Below are 10,152 nucleotides of genomic sequence, written 5' to 3'. Positions count from 1 at the left end.
TGAAATGGGGATGACAGAACCCCCAGTCCCCTCTGAAACCAAATAGGGTTACTAAAATAATTTTTCAATGAACCTGAAATGCCCTTCTAAAATGCCCATCATTTTTGCCTTGGTTCAGAACCTCTGCCAAAAGTGGTGCACATTTTCCTAGGCCATCCTAGGGTTTTTGATTTAAATCATAAATATTTGAATTTGGGCATTTAAAATAATATAAAATATTTAAATGCTCAAATATCTCCAAACTAAAATGTTTCATGTTGGAAATAATCCAACTATGGACCAGGAGTAGTTTGGTGATTTTTGGAATTGCCTAGGTATTTTATTTAATTCAACAAAGTTGCAGAAGTATTAAATAAAAGCAGAAAACAGAAGAAAGGGAAAAACCTTACCTGGCGCCCCCGCAGGCCCACCAGCCAGCCCACCTGGCCGGCCCAGCCCGGCCACCGCTCCAGCGAGCTGCTTGGCTTGCCAGGCAGGCAGCCAAGGTGCTCGGCGGCGGCACCGCAGCTCGCCACGCAGCTGCTCGCCGCCTCGCCGCCTCCCTCGCCCGGCTAACGCCGTGGATCGGCCTCCCTCTCTCCCCCGAACCCCCCAGACACCCCTCTCCTCTCCAGCTCCTCCCCCTCGCACGCCCCAGCCATGGCCGACGCCACCGTCGCCGCACCACCGTCGTAGCCGTGCTCCCCGTCGTCTCCACGCCGTCTCACCGTGTCCAGGAGCTCCGCCGCTGTCCACTTCATCGAGCAGCCGAGCCCCGAGCGCTCGCAACGCCCGAGACCACCGCACTGACCTCGCCCGAGCTCACCGTCGCCGGAGATCCCCTTCAACGCCGTCGTCGCTCCGGTCCATCTCCGGCCGCACCAAGGACTCCGTCGCACTCACTGTGAGCTTAGCCATCTTCCCCTCCCTTCCGTTCTTGCTCCCGAGCCGTGTAGCAACCTCCCGGAGCTCAACCGCACCCACCGCCGTGGAGCTCGTCGCCGACGTGCTCCCGGTCATCCTCCGGCCACAAGATGGTGCCCATCTTACTCACCAAGTCCCGCAGCACCTAGCTAGCTACTCCACGAGCCTCACCGAACCCTCTAGCGTCTAGTTCGTCTTCGGCCGAACCCCGGTGGCCGCCAAGGTCGTCACCGGCGCCAACTCCGGCCACCCCGACCCCAACGGACTCCGCCAAGAGCTGCGGTTTGTCCTCAGCTCCACTCCGGTGGCCTCCGCGGTCCATTTGGTGGCCGAAACGACCAAAATCACTTCCGCCGCCGCGTCGGGCTCGCCGGCGACTAAACGCCGGCAGCCGACACTGACTTTGACCACGGGTGGGCCCTGGTTGACTCCCCTGAGTCAATGACAGGTGGGGCCCAGCCCTGCTAATTAAACAGGATTAGTTTTAATTAAGTTTTAATTAAATTAATCACCCTGACATGCGGGACCCACTGTCAGGTTTGACCTGGACCAGTTCCGTTGACCTGCTGACGTCACACTGACGTCAGGCTAACGCAGTAATTGATTTTCTGGATTTAAATTAAATCAGGAAATTCCAGAATATTATTTAAACTTCAAAAATTCATAACTTTTATTCTGTAACTCCAAATTGGACAAATTATATATGAAAAATGATCAGAAAAATCCAATCTATCCATCTGTACTATTTTCATGCATGATCAAACAAGTTAAATTGATGTTTTAATCAGAACAAGGAAAAGCACTTTAAAAGGCCATATTTGAATTTGAAATTTGAATCTTTGATTCAAATTTGTTCAAACCCTTCTGGCTTTAGTTGCATTAGCCCAATACACTCTTATTGCCATGTTTCATGCATGCATCATATTGTTGCACATTGTTTGGTGATGCTTGTGTATCGATGTCCTTTGCGACAGGAACTGTCCCCGAGGAGTACCGTGATTACCCTAACGAAGAACCGTATCCGTGCAACGAACCATCAGGCAAGCAACCAACCATTTGATCATATCGATACAATCCCATGTTCTCGCTCCTGCTCTCTTTTACTGCATTAAGACAACGCGATTCAAACTGCTGTGTGCTACGGTAGTTGAACTCATTTCCTCTGCATGACCTGTCATTGCCACAGTAACTAGATGAAACCCACTAGCATGTGTAGGAGTTGATTGAGCCATATGTATGTGTTGTTCCTACCTTGCTATGCCTGCTATGCTTAGAGTCGTGTCAGGTCTGGTTCATCTGGGTGATGGGCTAGAGTGAAATGATCATGTCGGTAATGAGAGTGGTGTGGTGAACACGAATTGGTAAAGGTATCGATGAGAGGCCATGTAGGAGTACATGGTGGGTTGTTTCATTGAAGCCGACCTTAAGCACTGAGATCTGTATGTGTGATTTAAGAATCAGCTACTACCATGCATTGGGCCCGAAACCAATGGACCCTCTCGACTTCTTATTCACCCTAGTTCTCCGTCCAGGAGTTGCAAGTAGTTTCTGGTGTTTGTAGCCTACTGGAGGCCGTGGACAGCGCTGACCGTAGGGGTGGGCTGTGATGCGGTAGGTACGTGGCCGGGTGTACCGAATACCCGTTAGGTATCTCGGGAACCCTGTTCACATCGTTCGGGGCCGTATGGGAAACCTCGGCCGGACTCCCTGCGGATGGAACCTGAATAGGCGATAAACCTGGACTGGAGGCTTAGGTGATTACGTAGGTCGTGGCCGACACCCACGTTGGGCTTCCGCTTGAAGGTTGCCGAGTACATGTCGTGTAAACGACGGTAAGTGGTGAGAGCGTGTATGAAGAAGTACCCCCTGCAGGGTTAACATGATCTATTCGAATAGCCGCGTCCGCGGTAAAGGACCACTTGGTTGCCTATACAGTTCATAGACAAGTAAATGGAAACTACTAAAAGCCTCAAGATAAGTGTGAGTGCCGAGGATGGCTCTTCCGTAGGAAGACGGAGGGGGATCCTCGGTAGTGTATTGAAGTGGTGAGTAGTGGACTCGTGTGCGCAAACTATTTCAAGTTGGAGTATCGTAGGATAGTCTAGCCAAGAGTCAAAGCTGGCTTGCTGCAATAACTCCACCAACCCTTCTTGATACTATGCATGTATGTAGGATCTGATGTAAGTCTTGCTGAGTACCTTTGTACTCATGTTGCTATAATCTACATTTTTACAGAAGACGCTGCAACCCCTTCTGATGGGTTCTATGTAGACGTTGACATCAACGAGTAGGCTAAAGACCCAGGTGGTGACCCTGAGCTTGTGAAGGACCACGTAGTATAGCTAGGCTTTCCAAGCCTCTTTTATTTTACTAGTTGTCTGTACTCAGACAAGTTACTTCCGCTGCTGGTTTGTATGATTGTATGACTTGTATGTTGGGTCATGAGACCCGTACCTTTGTGTATGTTGTGTATGGCTCCCTGAGCCCTAAATAAAGTACTTGTGTCATAGAGTCATGTTGTGATGCTTCGTTGTATTTGCACATATCGAGCATATTGTGTGTATGATTGTAATGCTTGGTATGTGTGGGATCTGACTATCTAGTTGTTTATCTTTAGTAGCCTCTCTTACCGGGAAATGTCTCCTAGTGTTACCGCTGAGCCATGGTAGCTTGCTACTGCTCTGGAACACTTAGGCTGGCCGGCATGTGACCTTCTTCGTTCCTGTGTCTGTCCCTTCGGGGAAATGTCACGCTTTGAGTACCGGAGTCCTGTTAGCCCGCTACAGCCCGGTTTACCGGAGTCCTGCTAGCCCAGTGCTACAGCCCGGACCCACTTGCTGATGACCGACACGTTCGAAGCTGGGTCATGGATGCCTGTCCCTGTAAGTCTGTGCCACTTTGGGTTTACGACTAGTCATGTCAGCCCGGGCTCTTTATCATATGGATGCTAGCGACACTATCATATACGTGAGCCAAAAGGCGCAAACGGTCCCGGGAAAAGGTAAGACGACACCCGTGGGAATACCGTGCGTGAGGCCGCAAAGTGATATGAGGTGTTACCAGCTAGATCAATGTGACATTGAGTCGGGGTCCTGACAAACTGGTTCAATAGCAAGTGAATAATTCATAGGCATTTCCTGACATCTACTAATATTACCAATTCTTTGGCATTCATCACAAGACAAGACAAACTTACAAGCATCCTTAAAGAGGCAGACCAATAAAAACTGGATTGCGGTACCTTATGTGCAGTTCTATCTCCAGCGTGGTGTCCTCCGTAAGCCTCGGAGTGACACTTGCGTAGGATCTATTCCTGTTCATGCTCAGGTAACACCATCTACTCCTTCCTTATGAAGGTGTGGGTCATCCCCAAAGTAATGTATTAAATCATAGAAAAACTTTTTCTCTTGCTGGTATGGGAAACTAGGTGGTATAAATTTAGCAACAATATAATTAGCATGATCAGCATACCAAAGAATATCTCGAGAAGCATTTATGACAGCTAATTGTTCATCAGGAAAGCTATCAGAAATAGGCAGTGGATCATCAATAACATTTTCTAACCTAGACAAGTTGTCTGCAACGGGGTTCTGAGCTCCCTTTCTATCAATAATATGCAAATGAAATTCTTGTTACAAGAGAAACCATCTAATAAGTCTAGGTTTAGCATATTTCTTTTCCATAAGATATTTAATAGCAGCATGATCAATGTGAACAATTACTTTGGAATCAACAATATAAGGTCTAAACTTATCACAATCGAAAACAACTGCTAAAAATTCCTTTTCATTAGTAGCATAATTTCTCTGGGAACTGTGTAGAGTTTTACTAGCATAAGGAATAACATTCAATTTCTTATCAACTCTTTGCCCTAGGACATCACCAACAGCATAATCACTAGCATCACATATAATTCCAAAGGGTAAATTCCAATCAGGTGGCTGAACAATATGTGCAGAAATCAAGGCTTTCTTAAATATTTCAAATGCTTCAACACAATCATCATAAAAAACAAAAGGAACATCTTTTTGCAAGAGATTAGTGAGAGGCCTAGAAATATTAGAGAAGTCTTTAATAAACCTCCTATAGAAACCAATATGACCAAGGAAATTTCTTATACCTTTGATATCTTTAGGACACAGCATCTTTTCAATAGCATCTACTTTAGCTTTATCAACTTCAATACCTCTTTCAGAAGATTTATGCCCCAAGACAATACCTTCATTAACCATAAAGTGGCACTTCTCCCAATTCAAGACAAGATTAGTTTATTCACATCTTTGCAAAACTCGATCAAGGTTGCTTAAGCAATCATCAAAAGAAGTTCCATAAATGGAAAATCATCCATGAAAACCTCAACAATCTTTTCACAAAAGTCAAAGAATATAGCAATCATACATCTTTGAAACGTAGCAGGTGCATTGCATAAACCAAAATGCATACGTCTATAAGCAAAGTACCGAAAAGGCAAGTGAAAGTGGTCTTTTCTTGATCATCTTTGGACACAGGTATTTGAGAGAAATCAAAATAACCATGTAGAAAACAGAAATGTGTATGTTTGGATAGTCTTTCTAGCATTTTATCAATAAAAGGTAGAGGGTAATGATCTTTCCTAGTAGCTTTATTTAATTTGCGTAAATCAATTACCATTCTATAACTTGTAACAGTTCTTTGTGGGATCAATTCATTCTTATCATTAGGAACAACAGTAATACCTTCCTTTTGAGGGACACTGTGAGCAGGACTTACCAACTAACTATCAGCAATAGGATAAATTATACCTGCCTCCAGAAGCTTTAGTATTTCATTTCTTACAACTTCTTTCATTTTAGGATTTAACCATCGTTGATGATCAACAACTGGTTTAGCATCTTTATCCAATTTCATTTTGTGCTGACAAAGAGTGGGACTAATGCCCTTCAGATCATCAAAAGTATATCCAATAGTGGCATGATGCTTATTCATAGTTTTCAATAATTTCTTTTCTTCTTGCTCTGAAAGTTTAGCACTAATAATAACAGGATATATCTTCTTTTCATGAAGATAAGCATATTTCAGAGTATCAGGTAATTGTTTAAGCTCAAACAGGGGATCACCGTTGGGTGGAGGAGGATCTCCAAGAATTTCAACGGGTAAATTGTGTTTCAAAATAGGCCCTTGATTAAAGAATACTTCATCTATTTCCCTTCTTTCATTCATAAGCATATCATTTTCATGGTCTAGCAAATAGTGTTCTAAAGGATCATTAGGAGGCACAAAAATAGAAGCAAGACAAATAATTTCATCCTTACTAGGCACTTCTTTATGTGGTTGTCTACGAAATTTGGAGAAATTAAAATCATGAGAATGTCCCCTAAACCGACAGTAAAAATATCTTTCTGCAGTCTATCTTAGCATTAACAGTATTCAAGAAAGGTCTACCAAATATAATGGGACAAAAATCATCTTGTGGGGAAGCAAGAATAAGAAAAATAGCAGGGTATTTTATTTTCGCACACAAGAATTCAACATCTATAACAATCCCAATTGGTGAAATAGTATCTATATTGGCAAGCTTAATAGTAACATCAATATCTTCTATCTCAGTAGGTGCAGTATCATTCATAATTTCTTTATATAAGGTATAAGGTATTGCACTCACACCAGCACCCACATCACACAAGCCATGATACAATGATCTTCTATTTTAACAGAAACAACAAGCATGCCAACAACAGGTCTACATTTATCTTTAGTATCAGGTTTAGCAATTCTAGCAGCTTCATCACGAAAATAATAACATGCCCATCAATATTATCGACCAAGAGATCTTTAACCATAGCAATACTAGGTTTAACATTAATTTGTTCAGGGGGTGTAGGTGTTCTAGTATAACTCTTATGAACCACAGTTGAAGATTTAACATGATCCTTTATTCTAACAGGAAAAGGTGGTTTCTCAATATAAGCAGTAGGAACAATAGAATCAACATTATAAGTAGTAGTTTCTTCTTAAAATTTAATAGGTTCTACTACTTTAAATTCAATGGGAGGATGTTATTTAAACCACTTCTCCTTAGGGAGATCAATATGAGTAGCAAATGATTCACAGAAAGATGCTACTATCTCAGAGTCAAGTCCATATTTAGTGCTAAAATCACGAAAAGCATCGGTATCCATAAAATATTTAACACAATCAAACTTAAGGTTTATATTCACTCCTTACTTTCATCGAGTTCCCAATCTTCTGAGTTGCATTTAATTCCTTCCAATAAATCCCATTTCAATTGAATAGTCTTCATCATAAAAGAACCAGTACAAGAAGTATCGAGCATGGATCGATCATTATGAGAAAGTTGAGCATAATTTTTTTGAATAATAATTTCTCTTGATAGCTCATGACTGGGGCATGAATATAACATTGACTTAAGCCTCCCCCAAGCTTGAGAGATACTTTCTCCTTCACGTGGCCAAAAATTATATATATAATTCTGATCATGATGAACCAGATGCATATAGGATAAAACTTCTCATGAAATTCCAACTTCAATTGGTTACAGTCCCACAATCCAATATCACCATATAGCCTAAAGCATGTCAATGCCTTTACCTTCAAAGATAAAGGGAAGACCTTCTTGAAAACAACCTCGGGCATACCTGCAAGCTTAAATAATCCACAAACTTCATCCACGTAGATTAGGTGGATACCAGGATGTAATGTTCCATCTCCTGCATAAGGATTGGCTAGCAGTTTCTCTATCATCCCGAAGGAATTTCAAAATAAATATTTACAGTAGGTGCAGTAGGTTGAGGAGCAACTCTTTGCTCTTCCGGTCGAGGTGAAGATACCCCGAACAAACCCATCAAAGGATTATTTTCCGTTGTAACAAGTGACAGTAAATTTCAGCACACTATAAATGTTTCCTTACCAAATTCGACTTACCAAAGGCGCTTCACTCCCCGGCAACGGCACCAGGAAAGAATCTTGATGACCCACCAGTATAGGGAGTCTATTGTAGTCCTTTCGATAAGTAAGAGTGTCGAACACAACAAGGAGTAGAAGGAAATGACAAGCGGTTTTCAGCAAGGTGTTCTCCGCAAGCACTTAAATTATTGGTAACAGATAGTTGTGTGATAAGATAATTCGTAACGGGTACCAAGTAACAAAAGTAACTAAGGTGTAGCAAGGTGGCCCAATAATTTTTATAGCAAAGTACAAGCTTGGACGACTCTTATATAAAGCAAAGCGCTCCCGAGGACACATGGGAATTATTGTCAAGTTAGTTTTCGTCATGCTCATATGATTCGTGTTCATTATACTTTGATAATTTGATATGTGGGTGGACCGGTGCTTGGGTGTTGTCCTTCCTTGGACAAGCCTCCCACTAAAGATCAACCCCTCTCACAAATATCCGCAACTACGAAAGATGAATTAAGATAAATCTAACCATAGCATGAAACATATGGATCCAAATCAGCCCCTTACGAAGCAACACATAAACTAGGGTTTAAGCATCTGCCACTCTAGCAACCATCATCTACTTATTACTTACCAATGCCTTCCTCTAGGCCCAAAACATGGTGATGTGTCATGTAGTCAACGTTCACATAACACCACTAGAGGAGAGACAACATACATCTCATCAAAATATCGAACGAATACCAAATTCACATGATTACTTATAACAAGACTTCTCCCATGTCCTCAAGAACAAACGTAAAAAATAACAAAGCATATTGATGTTCATAATCAGAGGGGTATTAATTATCATTAAGGATCTGAACATATGATCTTCCACAAAATAAACCAACTAGCATCAACTCCAAGGAGTAATCAACACTACTAGCAACCCACAGGTACCAATCTGAGGTTTTGAGACAGAGATCGGATATAAGAGATGAACTAGGGTTTGAGAGGAGATGGTTATGGTGAAGATGTTGATGGAGATTGACCCCCCTCTCAATGAGAGGATGTTGGTGATGATGTTGGCTTCGATTTTGCCCTCTCAGAGGGAAGTTTCCCCAGCAGAACAACTCCGCCGGAGCCCTAAATTGGTTCTGCCTAGGTTCTGCCTCGAGATGGCGGCGCTTCATCCCGAAAGCTTCCTTCTTATTTTTCCAGGGCAGAAAACACCATATAGAAAAAGATTGGCATCGGGGGCTTGCCAGGGGGCCCACAAGGACGGGGGGCGGGGGGGGGGGGCTCCACCCTTGTGGGTGGCTGGTCGCCCCCTCTGGCACTTCATTTGCCCAATATTTTTTATTTATTCCAAAACTATTCTTCGTGAAGTTTCAGGACTTTTGGAGTTGTGCGAAATAGGTCTCTAATATTTGCTCCTTTTCCAGTCTAGAATTCCAGCTGCTGGCATTCTCCCTCTTCATGTAAGCCTTGTAAAATAAGAGAGAAAAGGCATAAGTACTGTGATATAACGTGTAATAACAGCCCATAATGCAATAAATAATGATATAAAAGCATGCCACAAAATGGATGTATCATTAGCCGACTAAAAGGCAACATGTTCAATAGTTAGGTGTGGCGCAGATGCGTATGTTGAGATGGATGTGTGGCCACATGAGGAAGGATAGACTCCGGAATGATGTTATACGAGATAGAGTTGGGGTAGCACTAATTGAAGAGAAGCTTGTCCAATATCGTCTAAGATGGTTTGGGCATATTCAGCGCAGGCCTCCAGAAGCGTTAGTGCATAGCAGACGGCTAAAGTGTGAGGAGTGTGTCAAGAGAGGTTGGGGTAGACCGAATTTTACATGGGAGGAGTCCGTTAAGAGAGACATGAATGATTTGAGTCTCACCAAAGAACTAGCTATGGACAGGGGTGTGTGGAAGCTTACTATCCATGTGCCAGAGTCGTGAGTTGCTCGCGAGATCTTATGGGTTTCACCTCTAGCCTACCCCAACTTGTTTGGGACTAAAGGCTTTGTTGTTGTTGTTGTTGTGGAAGTTAAAAAGCAGGTCCCTTTGGACTGGCTTGCACAGAAAGACAAAATGTTGTCAGAAGAATTCTTAGAGATGGACAACAATATCTTTCAATTCCATTTTCATTGATCTGTGTCAATTAGAGGTAACTTTAATAATAAACTACTTAGATATGCACTGTGAAAGGAATAATAGAAATATTCCTATAATATGATTAAAAGAATGAACATGCCTCATGTAATATTCAAACAAACCAAGTCAGGTCTCTCTCTAATGAGCACGACGCAAACCTTAGGTGTAGTGCATGCTGACAAAATGTAAGTGGGAAAGGGGTGC

The sequence above is a fragment of the Triticum aestivum genome, chromosome 1B, assembly GCF_018294505.1.
Source record: "Triticum aestivum cultivar Chinese Spring chromosome 1B, IWGSC CS RefSeq v2.1, whole genome shotgun sequence".
In the NCBI taxonomy this organism is placed as follows: domain Eukaryota; kingdom Viridiplantae; phylum Streptophyta; class Magnoliopsida; order Poales; family Poaceae; genus Triticum; species Triticum aestivum.
Note: the sequence above shows the minus strand (reverse complement) of the source record.